This window comes from Protopterus annectens, chromosome 2.part0 (assembly GCF_019279795.1).
Source record: "Protopterus annectens isolate FY-2018-M chromosome 2.part0, PAN1.0, whole genome shotgun sequence".
Classification (NCBI taxonomy): Eukaryota; Metazoa; Chordata; order Ceratodontiformes; family Protopteridae; genus Protopterus; species Protopterus annectens.
This window is the reverse complement of record NC_056728.1, coordinates 1,552,689,452-1,552,705,178: the sequence shown is the minus strand read 5'-3', so window position 1 is coordinate 1,552,705,178 and position 15,727 is coordinate 1,552,689,452.

Genomic DNA, 15,727 nt, shown 5'->3' with positions numbered 1-15,727 from the left:
CCTACGCAGTACATCAGAGCTGTGGGCAAAAGCAACGGAGAACGCAAGATCTCCGTTGCTTTTTACTGTCTCGCTATGTTAAATGGGTTTAACATAGCGAGACAGCTTTAAAATAAGCAACGGAGATCTCCGTTGCTTATTTTAAAGCTGTCTCGCTATGTTAAACTCATTTAACATAGCAAGACAGGTTAAAAAAAAAGCAAGGGAGATCGCAAGATCTCCGTTGCTGTTTACACACTGTGTCGCTATGTTAAAGGAGTTTAACATAGCGAGACAGCTTTAAAAAAAGCAACGGAGATCTGCGTTGCTTTTTTTAAACCTGTGACGCTATGTTAAACTCTTTTAACATAGCGAGACAGTGTTTTATACTAACGGAAAAAGTCCGGGCGACCGGACCTTTTTCCGTTAGTATATTGAGGGATTTACAACGGGCACGCTGGTTGGGCTGGCCAATCAGCGTGCACGTTTTAGAGGAGGCATTGTATAATTCACTAGTTATGTGATATGGTTTTAGGAGAGGATGACTCAGGTCCAGTTTGGTTTAGACAGGGTGGGATACACCAAATGATGTATGGCCTAATGCTTTAATTGTGGTTACATTGCTGGAAATTTTTTTTTTTTGGAAAGAGGGGGGATAGCCTGGTCAGGCTGGTGGGTGGAAAAAAGGGGCAGGCTTGACCCCTTCTGTTCCCCCTCTGGTGGTGGTTGTTCATTTCAATAAGTTGGGAAAGGCAAGTGAGCAGTTGAGCTACTTGATAAGTAAATAAGCAAGCAGAGGTAAGCTGCTTATTGGATGGAGGTAATTCAATAAATGGTAACTGAAGTGAGTGGTATGCTGCTTCATAAGTAAGCAAATGGAGGTATGGACGCTGCTTACTGATTAGGATGAGCAGAGACGCTGTCCTATGTTAATGTTACATGGAAGTTATTTTCAGCTATACCATGTTTTGGTTGAAATTATGAATGTTGGTGAAATTTATGAATATTGGCTAACAACCATGTTTATGGAAGTTTAATAAAGGTAATCAAATGTCATTCGGTGTGATGTCTTTATTGAAGGGGACCTGGACAAATAAATAAACAAATACATGCATAAATAATAAAAAGCTACACATGTTCCATACATTTCACGTCATTTACTAACCTATCATTAGTGATTTGAAAAGCCATTTTATTGTTCGTGGTTTAATTGAACATACTGTCATTGACAAGGGAACCTAGTTTAGCCCATAAGAGTTTAATTGTTTTAATAAGCATAATGGAGCAAGATATTCCATTACTTCACCAAGACATGCGGCTTAAAAATGCATTAGATGAAAGATTTGTGCAAATTATCAAGCAGGTATGAAGAAATGGCCAAATGCCAAGTTAGAAATGAAGGATAACATTTTGTTTTTCCTGTTACAACACAAAACAACTCTGAATTTTACAACAGGGCAGACACTCACAGATCTGTTCTTAAAGGGGATTTGTTGCAGTCTTTTTAAGTACTCTTCTTTTGTTCTGCATCTGTTGCAATAGAAGTATAACTTACCAGAGTGGCAACTGTATTTGTGTTTTATTTGCTTGAATAATTTATTCCCTTACTGAAACTATCAAGGCAGAGATTCTATTGGCATTCTGAAACCTATTTTTCTGAAACCCTACGCACAGCATGATGTCATATTAGGTTAACAGTATTAGAAGTAGAGCTCCAAATATTGAAGCATGGCAGGCTTTTGTCAGAAACTTGCTCTTATTTTTTCCTGGGCTTCATCTTTGAGAGGATGAAACACTGCAAGTGCACTTATATTGCACTGGGTGTTTTATTATTTTATATGTCACTAGTTTTCAAGGAGTTACACAAGTTTGTGCTGAACTAGTGGCAGCCTCATTTTTACTGTAGTTCATTTTTAAAAATGGCATGAACACTGTATTTTGTTTCTGTGGAAATAGTTACTCATTTATGTATTGTTTTCAGGCATCTAAGCCAGATATGATGTCAACTACACCATGCACTCCTCTTAACTGTCGGAATATTGTAGAATGCCCCTGACTGAGTTCTCACACACACACACACACGCACACACGCACACACACACACACACACACACACACACACACACACACACACACACACACACACACACACACACACACACACAGATTCTGTGAGGGTCATTAAAATGATAATTCCTAATTTAATATTCAGAGCTGAATTTCAAAGTTCTTTCTCTTCATTCCAAACAAAAACACTTTACCCATGTACACACATCCAGCCACTCAAACCGTTAACAAAACAAGAGGACACTTCGGTTAACTAACAGTTACAACAGTAAGTATGACCACAAAATGAAAGTAATTCAGTCATCAGTTCAGAATATATATATATCCTAGCAGAACCCATACTATTTGTGATTTCCTAAATTTATTTTATTTTACTTTATTTATTTATTGACTGATTGCTTTTGTTGACTGGGGAAACTCCATCTGAATAAAAAAAAAAAAAACTTTTCAGCAGAGGCCCAAGTAGAAAAGTTCCACTTGATGCAGAGAGAGTGAAAGTAACATACATACCTAATACATATATAATGCGATGATTTGTTTGAGCATACAGCAATGAGAAAAAAATAACTGAACATACAATTGTGAGAAAACAAAAACATTGACAAAATACATATGAATAGTCAGTATACAAGCATATTATAATCATAATGCATGCACTATAGTTATATGAAAACACTCATTTAAAGGTAGTTCAGAATGAGTATTTAGGCAAACAAAGTTTTGACCCACAATATTTTATAATAGTAGGACAGTGCAAAAGAGAAATTTCATAACAATGTAAAGTTAAGGAAACTATAGTACACTGTATGTGGCCATGTAGACATAATAGTACAGGACAGGATACAAGATTACTGGCCAAGTAGTCCTTTTAGAGAAAGATTTTACTATGGTATGGAACCTGACCAACATCAGCAATGCTGTCAACTAAACTTCCAAACTTTCTGCTGAACTCAGATAAGGGTAAGCCTTGTAAGGATTTAGAATTCCAATATTACAAGTTAAACCCATAACTAGGATATCACTGTTTACACTAGAAAAAACACCTCAGTCCTCAGAATTACTGTTATGCACTGAACAGCTTTAGTGGAGTGTTTACCATGACCTCAAAGGTCAGAGGGCATTCCACAGAGAATTACAAGGAGGTGGGCAGACATACTGGAACTAGATTAAACTTGATGAAGCAAAGTATTAGTTGAACTGTTCATTTGAAACTCCATTATAGCAGGCATGTGACAGATAGATCATTCAATGAGCGGGATTCAGAGCATCTCTCAGATTGTTTCCTAATATTTTAAGTGCCATCTCAATAAGGATACATTTTTTTTTATTTTAACTCATTGAGAACACGACCTGATGACAAAAAGTAAAATATTTTTGTAGGGGAAAATCTCTCCTTTACCTCCATTTGGGGGGCTCACCTACCACCCTCTCCCTTAGTTAAAAATATTAAATACATAGTTGTAAAAAAACACAGAATAAAAGTGAAAACACCACAGATAGTGAATTCCTGTCAGCAAACACATCGACATCATACCTGCACTGATCTTCTCTTCACCAAGCTTCAAGTCAACAAGTTAAAATTGAAAAGCTGAAACTTCCAGGGAGTGCACATCATCTAATAAGTTAACCCTCCCTGGAGCAAATTGGAGGTGGAGTTCAAACTGGTTCCAGGAATTATGATGTTTAAGAGGCATCTAGTTTCATTTCAGGTTTAGGAAAATTCTTCTGGAATTTGTGCAGGAGTGAATCCTGATGCTACAGACTGACAGAGTGACTCTACTGAGGTGCCACATGGGAACCATGAGTCAGTCCCAGGTCCTAACTTGTGACTTGATGCTGTACAAGAGACTCTCATACAAAACAATAGGTCTATCATATCAATGAGCCTTCAGCCAATGTTCAATCTGAAAAAAGTAAAAAAAAAAAAAACATTAGAAAAACTCCTGTATGCCTGATGCAATGACTACTAATGCTGCTGGCAAAAGTTCTGAATTCATCTGGTTTTGTTTCAGTATTGCACAAGCAACCTCATCTGTGGACATTGTGGACAATGAAATTCCATTTTACTCCAGTAAATTATTAGCTAGGTCTAAGCTACAAACAAGAAGATGAAAAAGTGAATTTGGCAAATTTATTTAACTCTAAAAAACTAAACCTGTGCATCCCTAGATAAACTGATTGCGCCTATACATAGCAGGTTATTCTGTTCTCAGTCTGTGCAAGAACATAGATTATTCTGTCTTTAGTATGACTTGGGTTCAAGCATGTGGTGCTCGCTATGTGAACTTTTTCATATTATACAGCAATAAGAATGAACATATTGAGAAAAGGTTCATCTATGTAGAATAATCATGTCATGTTGGCAACGTCAATATAGTCTATAAGCTTACAGTAAGGCTACTGTAATTTTAACACTGTGACCAAATTTCTAGGATTAATTGAAAAACAGGTACAACATATGAATTTCTAATGTACCATAAAAATGCAACAGAAATTGACATGTTTCTATGATAATAGAAGCACTTAATCTATTTTTCAGAAGATGGCACATCGAGTGTTATGAAGGTAGCAACATTTACTGGTGTTTTATAGACTGTATACATAAATGGACTCTAGAAATATGTGGGGGTAAAAGGATACTATATTCTCTGCCATTACATCCGTTGTGTGGCTTGAGCTATTTGATCTCACATATCAATGAACATATTTATTTGAAGGGCTGCTGTATTACTTCTTTTCTGAACTCAGACTGTTTTTGTCTCCTTATAAGTGTAAAAGAAAGCTTGGGCCTCATCACTGGAAAATAATGGCTTATTGACATTTCCCCTACTTTGGTAAAGGTTTAAAGAACTCTGTTGCAGTAATACTGATTGCATACATCAGTTAACTTGGTGCTGATGCAACTCACAGGAAATGTTAGTCTTTTGTTTATTAATCATCCTGTGGCTAAGAATACATTATTCTGTTTGCCTGGCTAAGCAACTAAATTTTGTTATGAGCTTTATAATGCTGTGTCACTGGTATCACAACAAGTGCAAGCATAATGCTCTCTTATAAGTCATTTCTAGCTGACTAGGGATTTTGTTTGTCAGGGTTTCCCATAATCATTGATTCATATACTTGTCTTGGTACTAAAATCGGTGGTGCAATCATTCGTCTTGGGGCAGATCTCAGCTGACTATTTATTATATATAGTATAACTAGGTGTTGGTGCATTCTTTGCACTGCTATGCCTACATGCTCATAAAATAATATTTGCTATTGCTCATAAAAAGAAAGCTTACTATTTATTACTAGTTCAAGGTAATTCCAGCTACAGACTGCATTAGCAGATCTTGAGTATTCAGGAATACATTTCTCAATAATCTTTATATTTATAATATTGCTTTTCATCATTAAAGTACATACTTTAATTTTCATTAACAACAAGTCTGTTCTACCACTGTTAAAGCACACTTAATCTAACAACATACATGCTAATAGAGTTGTAGGGTTGGGGATAGTGCTGTCAGCATACTGCATCTGTGCATTTCTGCATAATACATTAATGTCACTATCCCTCCATATTTTAGGGTTGTTGGAGCACATGACCCTTGAATCTTCCATTTAACTTTCCATTGTAAAACACAGTACATGCAGCACCTTTAGTAACATAACACACCTCATATGGCAATTTGCATAATGAAATACTTTAAAGCATTATTTCATGACCAGTGGAAGAAACTCACCAGTAATACTATAAGCTTGTAGCTTGCATATGTATAACATGAACATATTCCCTTTTGCTAAAATTCAACACCTGACAATAGCAATATTTTTCTTAGCTGGGACATTGCATCAAGTTGGTATTTTTTAATGAAACTTGTTTTTTTTCTTTCCTGTGATAGTCCCAAAATAACTGGAAGCTGGAAGTATGTTCTAATTCTTTAAAATATTTCCCTGAATGCTATTAAAACTATCTGTTGCAAGTTACAAGAAATGATAAATTACCAGGTAGTGATCTTATATGAATAATATGCAGAGCACCCCCATCCCCTACAGATAAGGCTTAACTCAGTTATGCGTCTTGAGACAACACATGAATCTTGGCCTCTTCATCCAATTTTTTATAACAGTTTTATTCCTGTTCTAGAAAAAAGGTCAACCATAAAACATTTAAAAATATATGTGCAGCTTTCCTAACCATTAATTTCAAGTTGAAGTGCATTTAAATTCTATAAGAGCTTCTTTCCTGTTTCCACGGTGTAATAATGTTCTCAGCTGAAGGCTACATTTTCCCATTCAAATATTTCTGCCTGTTTTCAACCATCTTTCTAATATTTTATAAATCCTTGCTAACCTGCATATTCTGCTTAGTCCCCTCTCGTCAAAACAAATGCTGGGGATTTCTGTCCTTAATTAAATATTTCATATGCACTCTTTGGTCTTTTTTGAAGAAGTTATCCCATCTAGTTAAGCGCTTGGTATGTTAACCTGCTTTCCAGTCATTCACAATACCTCATTCCTCTTTTCACCAATTATATTTCGGCAGCAAAGCAGGCAATATTTACCTGTTGTATCAGCCTTTGTCTATGCTGCATAGCTCTTGAGCACAACCAGTGCATCCATCCGATGAAACATTCTTCTTTCCCTGCTAAATAACCTTCCATTTAATAATATACAAGTGTCCTATAATTCTCTCTGTCTTTCAACAGTCCCAAAGACGAGTATCTTTGTCCAAATTAAAAACTCTTTATCAACTAGTTTACCTCTTTAGTTACTCTTCAAACTTGTCTTACTATCCTTATTAATATATGTCCACACATTGTGTTTAATCATTTACCTCTTTACTTACCCTTCACAATCTGACACTTGTCTTAAGCCTTGACTATCCTTACAAACATATCTCCACACCTTGTTTTTAATGGGTTACCTCTTTAGTTACCATTTGAACTCTGAAACATGTCTTATGTCCTGACTATCCTTACAAACATATGTCCATATCTTGTGTTTAGCCTTCATTCCAACTAGCTTGACTACTCCCTTCTCTTTATCCCTGTTAGCTTATCAGATGGAGAGAAGGAGCTGTTAGGTCATCAACTAACACTTTCTTTAAAACTATATGGTGCCTTTTTCCAGTCTTTAATGCATGATAAGCATTATAGATGTTATTTTGAGCACAGTATTACTCAATATAACAGTGGACCACCATTTTACATATTACTCTTTTGACATTGTCAGCTAATACTTGGTGAGTCAACATCATACCACCATATACTTACTCTCCATTTTTATCATTCACTGGACCATAGCATTCATTTATTTAATCTAGTTCTCTATTCATTCCCACTTCTACTATAAACTTTTCAGCCCTTTTCCATCAGTTATCATCAGCTTAAAATATGTAGTATTCCTTCTTAATATCATCAAATTAAAATTAAGATTTGCCAACTTAGCTTCAGATAAGCAGATTGTTCACTTTTAATAAGTTATATCCATTTCATGTTTCAGCAATTCCTAACTTTTGTACCAGCTATGCTTTCAACATATATTTAATTTTGTGTATTATGCATTTCATCCCATATAGTATATGCTGTCAGGAAAATCAGTAAACAAATTACGTTTTAATGTATAATTATCAGCCATGGTTCCTTCTTATAAAAACACATCCTCATGACTTGCAAATGTCCAATATAATTATAGAATTTGTGGTCACAGATTACATTGCATTTCTGTATACTTATGGTTAAGCATGCACCATTATTAAATTCTTTGTCTTAATAAGGAAAAATGACTCACAATATTTTGTTAGGGGTAACATTCAGCTATAACTTTTTACCTTCATGTGTCATAAAGGTCTCTGTAACTATGAACTTATTGTAAAATACAGAAACCTGATCTCACCACGATGTAGTCAGTTAACAAGTTGAAATGCAGATACTATTCCAAGATACAATCAGCAGCCGTAATAAAAGTATAAAACTCTTCTTTAATGTAGATACAATGGGTAAAGGTAAAAGTAAAGGTCACAGCCACGCTTCTTCAGACAATGAAAACCCTACACAAAAATGCTTAAATAGTGCATTAATTGAAAGCCAAACCCTATATAATTAAGTACTTCAATCATTATTTAAAACGGCATTGCCATCAAACAATTATAGGCATTACGTTCATTGTGGGTAGCTATAAAGTCTAAATATAAAGCTGATACAAGACTCATAGTGCAACCTATGAACAAAAAATGTTTAACATTCAGATGATTAATAGGCTTAGTGCATTTCATAGGTGATTCTATATCTAAACAAACAAACAAACAAGTCCTTGCTAGTCTAAACTCTAGCGAGTATTTCACAATGGGAATTTTTTATGCAGTTACTATCGTAACTGAAATCACAGTTCATCAGACAGGAAGTAGTTATAATTGTCTGTGATACAATTATACAAGAAGAAACTTTTCTAAACTTTTCCTATCTAAGAAAGTAGCATAAATGCACAATTGCTATAGGCAATATTTGTGTTTTTAAAAGACTTAGTAAAATCAATTAATTTTATAAAAGTAAGCTAAATCTTACTGTGGATATACAAATAATTGTAGTAAAAGACTACTTAATTAAGACCAAATAACATATTACATTTTAAGTATGTGTAAAGACAAAAAAACAAGAGATATATATCCTCATAGGTAAAAATACAAATCAAAATCATCTAAGATGTACAAGTGCCTTGAAATGTTTTTTTGTAACTATGAACTTATACCTGAACTCTGCCACATAAAAACATCTTACTTCATTCAAACTTACATAAAGTCAACACCTGGGAAAACAGCACATACTAGAAGAAAGAAACCCCACCTTTATGGCAAACTCAATAAATAGTACAGTTTAAATAAACCTTTTAGCCATCAATCAGGATTTACCAATAAATGTCTCTTTGCTATCCAGTATATTTTAGTATATCACATTTCATCTCATATTTCCATTTCTCCTCATATTATCAGCCCATGCCAAACTTTGCAGTCTAATTATCTGTTACAAGATTTCATTGTTGGAAATGGAATAATATCTCCTGACAGACTATTTTTTCCTTCCTCTCATATTTTTAAACAAGAAACATCTTTATTAATTTATCACTCATGACATAGGCAATCTTACATTTATATAAATGAAAATAAACCATAGCAACACAATCTTAGTTGCAAACATTGCACTTTACAATCCACGCTAACACAACTACAGCTGTGAACATTATACATTACTTATAATATATCCAGACATTGTCAGTCATTATATAGCTCAATCAAATCCCACCTTTTTTAATTCATTACAGCCGAGTGTGTCTCCATGTTTCTGTAGTTACTTCCTAGTGCACCTGTGGGCATCAAATATTGTTTGTTCATAGTTGCATTAATAATTCCAAAACCATGCTACATACAGGGTATCAGAATATTTCATCTTGAAGCATACATGATGGCAAACACAACTGTATTCATACTTGACCTCTTGTCAATATGCATTTGCTAGAACTGTAAGATGAAAACTTCATTTTTTAAAGGCTCAAGCCATGCTCACTGGGAGATAAAGGTACATACTCAGAAGAGCTGTACTGGAGGGAATAAGTTAAACCCTGTTCCTCCTATTTTTTCCTGTGTAATTTTGTCCTACCTTTTTTCAAATATCACAATTCCAGTTGCTTTGTCTCTGTCATTATCTTCTGCAAAAGTTGGTTTAGACTTTTATTTCAATTTTCTAGCAATTTCTTTTTTGGCAGTCATCATAATTAGACTCAGCAAGGCCTTACAATGTCTAGGCAATTCCGATTCTGCATCATAGCTTAAAAAAATCATTTCCTTAGTTACACCAATTTGTTCACCCAGTTTTTCTGCAAGAGCAGTCTGCAAGGAATCTTTAAACTCTGTCAACTCATTACACTCCCAGAAAATATATTTCCAGTTACCTCTTTCTTCTCCATCACACCTCCAACATTTGCTGTCCACCTGAGAAAAAATTCTTTGGAGTCTACTTGGGGTATAAAAATACTGATGTAAAAACTTCCAAGCAAAGATCCTAAATAATCAAGACGTTGTTCCATATTCGGGAGGCATACACATATTTCCTCCCTCTCATTTTATACTTCTACAGATGTGTCTCTCTCTCATGATTCAATCAAATCTTTTCTCATGTGCATCATTTTAAATGCACCAGTTTCACCAGTCACTCCTTTGTAGTTTCAGTCACCTTACCAGTATTGTGAGATACCAACATTTATCCTTTCCTGTATGACACCATTGTTGTAGGACACCAAAGCTTAAATTTCAGACTTTTGTGTTTACTATCCCTCATCTGATTGACAAACTGAGAACAGTTCTTCAAAGTCACCATCATGTTTCACAGACACTTTTCTTTCTTCTTCCTGCCATGACCAATAAGTTTCTGCCTTGTTGCCACAACTTCCACTGCACTTACTCTCTCACATAACAAATCCAATTTTTAACAATATTGGCATGGGCTTTCCATATTCAACTTTATTCCCCTCAACTGTACAGATTTTTGTTGAATGTCCAGATTTTTGCCTCACACTTTTGGTCTGTTTGTCATAAAATTGTGGTCTTTTGGCAAATCATTGAGGGCTAAAGTCAGAAAATAATGACAGACATCTGAGTTTCAGACTTTATACCCTTCAAAAAATTCATTCTAATGCAAAATCTGTTATTTTATCAACTTTCTAAGTTTGCAAGATTAATATTAAAAAGTGTCCCTGTTTTGCAGCCTTTGCCCCCCCCCTCCCCCATTATTTATGGCTTTGTCTTGCTCTAAGAGGTTGAGAGGTGTCCACAATGTATTTTCTGTTAATGGCAAGTATTTTGATGATTTAACATCCACAGTATTTTTCATAAAACCAGTCTGTTCCACCATTTCCCCACATTCATATTCCAGCTGATTAATTTAAAAACCCGAAAAAAAAAAGATTTTTTTCTCATTTTACTGAAATAGCTTGAAATAATAAATACTTAATGATATCTTTAAAGTGCCTCTTAAGTAGCATATATATATCGCTGGTGCTCTTTACAATTTGCTGCTCAGGGCAGATATCCCATTTGCCTATGGCTTTCCTACAGCTGCTCCCATAGCAACAACCAAGGAAGTCATGAGAGATAAAGGAAATTAATATGGCTGGAGGGTAAAAGAAATGGGAATCTTTTAATGGAGATGTAAACGATAGGAGGAACATTATATTGGTGAACCAAATTAAGTCAGGAAAATGTGTTCTCACCTTAACCAGAAAGGAGTGGAGGAATGAGACACAGAGAGGAGACTGTAGAAACAAGTGACTCATCAGGCGTGGGAATAACTTTTTCTAGGAGAAGTATGGTTACCCATAAAATGGATTATCAGAAAGGAGCACTATTCATATAGATATTAGTCATGACACAGGTAGATGGAGAAAAGACATAGACAGTAGAAAAGGATGAATCAGGAAGGAAGGTCAATGCATTTAAAGAGTAGTCTGCACAAGTGATTTGCCTCTTTCATTAATTAAACTGTTATGTAATAATGACATAACCTAGCGCTCTGCCCTAACATCAACAGTAATTTGAATGGCTATACACAATAAAATAGTGTGGCAGTACATATTTAGTTTAATGACCATTTCTGGACCAAGGCCATAGAGCCCCATGCACTTCAGCAGACAGGAGCCCCATGTAAGTCCATATACAGTACTTGAACACCATCTAGAAAGCTATACTGCATTTACTGACTTAAGAACTTGATCTGGCTGATCCATAGTAGTAGCGTAGATGTTAGTACTGCAGTGCTAATTGTAGGAAGTGATGCTTTGAATATTGCATTTTGTCTCTTTGCATCTGTGATAGAAGACTCCAAGTTAAACATTCACCATAGTATGTTGTACTGTATTGGGCACTGTGCAGATACAAACCTGTCCAAAGTAAGGCAAGATGTAGAAACTTGTGCTAGTCTCATTTCTCATTTGGTATACATTCGACTGTCTTGTGCACTCAGAGTGAGCAGCAGCTGATTACGTATGTCTGGTTGGTAGTTACCCGACTAAGACTGAAGTTTGCAGAGGACAGAATATGTGTAGATAGTAGGATGATGTCCAAACATACCAGATTACGATCGAACATGAATATAAAAGCTCAGGTACCTAGATGCCACTGAAATACTTCACACAGTAAAAGCCTTAAATTCATACTGACACTGTTGGGCAGTCACCGTATCATAGTTCTATTTCATTTACTTTTATGGCTCAGAGACCTGGCTGAACTCTTCGGAGTTCTGACATGGGACCTGAGCTCTCTGTTTTAATAAAATAAGATTCTGAAAAGTCTAGCAATAACAGATTATTGATAGACTGAATACATATAGCATTCTGACCTTTTACGAGAGAAAATGTCATTTATGAGAAAAAAGTCACAACTTTAAATTCCTGAAAATATGTCTACCTGAAAAACATTCCATGTTTTAGTTATAATAACCACACATATGCAAAGAGTGCATATTTTGCAGATATTAAAAACAGAAATAGCCACACTATTTTCTCTACCAACTGCCAGCGTTACAGCAGTGTTTGGTCTTCTACCAATTTCAGCACAGTAAAAATGTATGTAGCTGGAAAAAGTTTTGCAATCTTAATGCTTTTTATACTTTTCAGTAAAATGAATTGGTTATTTTTTATAGAAATACAATTTGTTATATTTAAGAATCTTAAAAGTCTTTGTCAATGTATTTATATTTCCTGTCTTTTTACAAAATATTATCCATTCTGTAAAACAAACCCTTTTGACTAATGATTTGTCTTATTTTGCATTTTCTTTTTGTTTTAGATTATTTGATAATTTTTATTTAATATTCTGTTCACCCATGTCGTTATGAGTTTGTGCTATTTCTGGGTATGTTTTATTATGTAATCCGAAACTTAGCATGGGGTACTAAGGTTCAGTTTTTCTAGTAACAGTTTCAATCCATGTTGTGTACTGACCATCTGCCATTTGTTATATTAACAGTGCAGTGTTTTTCAGGCAGCCATTTATTAAGTCCTATTCCCACATGTAGTGAATTTCCACAGAAGGGTGTTACAGGGGTTCATGTCACTATGAAAACTGATGCAACTCCTCCATTGCCTACTACCCCTATAAGACATATACATCCCAGTAGTTATCCTCCTCCAACAGTAAATCATTGCTTGGACCCATGTCCAGAGGAATGCATGTCCCTCATACCATTCAAGAAGAGGGGAAGAGGCTTAGCTATCTCAATCCTCTGCTACTTCAGATATCTATTTTGGTAGTGAAGCTAGTTTTTAAACTCCAGTCATCTGAGTCACAGCCCAGGACTCCCTCTTTCTTTGTCATACTGGTGGCATTTCTAATGAAGTCTTGTCTTTTTTATCTGTGTTCAGAGACATGGTATTTCACATATGGATGGAAAAAAAGTAAAACCAGAAAATGTGTAATATCCCAAGACCTGTAGAAATGACATGTCCTTTATATTGTTCTTAGACTAAAATGAAATGTAAAATTACTAGCATCTCATTAAATATCACTATCCATAGCTGTAGATGCCATAAAAAGTAGACATTGCAGCATGTGAAATCACACTTTAGTGTTTGTACTTTATAGTACACATTGACATTTCCATACAATACAACATGTTTGTAATTTATCTTTACACAATGGAAGCAGTTATTTGGTGCTTACTGCTGCTTAAATTGCACATTTGTTTTTCCAGTATTTGTTCTAATAATACACTTTCTTTCAGTATATCTTATCTGTCTGTAATAATATTGCTTATAGACATCTTATTGCCAGATTTTCTAGTCATTTTGTACCACAGTGTCACATCCACAACCCTATGCAGATGAAACCTGGTATATGGGACTCTCTCTGTGACCTAGTAGTCCACTATACATCACCTGTGCCTTGGTTCATTATATTAAACTTGACTGTGACATTTAGTGATGGTAACATGTACTGTATGCACTCATTTGTCTGTGTGTGCATTTGTATATTTACATAGATTTTATCTTATTAAAGTTTAGACAAAAAAGAAATTTTATAGAAATACATATAAAGAATTGTCTAAATTAGGTTTACTCCAGGCTGACATGTTTGTCTGCGAACCCCTCTTTGAGAATGTGGGTGGCTTGCCACCATACTGGGGAGTACATGGTGGCTTGCACTCTGCAAAATACACTTAAACTGTGTTTTTTTTTTTTTAGCAGAATTTTTATGGTGAACGCAATTTGGTAATTCTTAACTTTGTTACATTCCCTTTCATCCACTCATAGTGGAAGCATTAAATGGTTGTAGAAATATCAATAATAGTAGTAGAATATTCCACAGAAAAAGGTCAATACTTCAACCATAGGCAAATAAATCTCAGTATCAGTCCATCCAGTTTAAAATGAAGTAAGACAAACTTTAATCTTCCATAGAGCTCAGTTAGACAAGGTTAGCGCTTGAAAGCGTTAAACTTGTCTAACTGAGCTCTGTGGAAGATTAAAGTTTGTCTTACTTCATTTTAAACTGGATGGACTGATACTGAGATTTATTTGCCTATGGTTGAAGTATTGACCTTTTTCTGTGGAATATTTATTTTTGCTTTGTGGCCAAATACTTCATTTGTACATCTAGCCATGCTGTGTGTGCTTGGAATAGTAGTAGAATGTTTTAATATCAGTGAAGTGACTGATAAATGCTCCTTTCTGTGGAAATATTTAATACACCAGATTGATGCACATGAGCAAAAAACATTCCACCGGATTCAGCAAGCAGCCATGCAGGAATACGTTATTCCTGCATGGCAGGGACTGTTCCTGTTCAGCACAACAGCACGCCATGCATATGTGTGAAGGTGCACTGCCATGCTGTAAAACGGACACAGTACTGTGTACGAGCACAGGGGGTGTGTCTGAGAGCACAGCTCTCATAATACCTATGTCCCCTGCACTCCAGAATTGCTGTTCGGCAATTTAAAATGAGCGAGAATGCTCATAACACCCACAACCCATCAGGGTAAGAAATCTGGACAAAGCCATAAGGGGCAATCCTCCCTACCAAGCCAAAAGTTGATAGATTTAGCATAAGCACATTGTGCACACCTCCTAACCCATCAGAATAAGGAATGTGGACAAAGCCATAAGGGACAATCGTCACACAAAGAAGAAAGTTGATGGAATAACAGGTTCAGCATTAGCATGGATATTCTGAAGGTTACAAATAAAAAAATACAACAAATATATTTTTTTAATGCATGCAATAAAGTTTAAGCGTAGCTGTGTGGGTGTGTCCATTGCTTAGCTATACTTAGCCCAGCTGAAACAGCACAATGAGTTAAAAAGCAATAGACATCCAGCATAAACATGAATGCAATGGTGTAGCTGTTAAAGTGTATGCCTTGCTTGTAGTCATTCATGGTTTAAGCCTTACCAAAGCCATTTCCATTTTGTAGGTGTAAACATTAAGATTAGACATTTTTGCATATTTATGAAAGTAGTAACTGACATTTCTCAACTAGAGTAGTGTATTAGGGCCAGATGTGAGGTGTCAGTGTAATATAAACACAAGTGTCCCATAAAGTAAAGTCACACAAGAATAAATTAATCACAGCACATCGGGGGATGTCAGGGAAGGTAAACAACTCTATATTATGTAATGAATCATGACTCAATCCCATACAGGTGG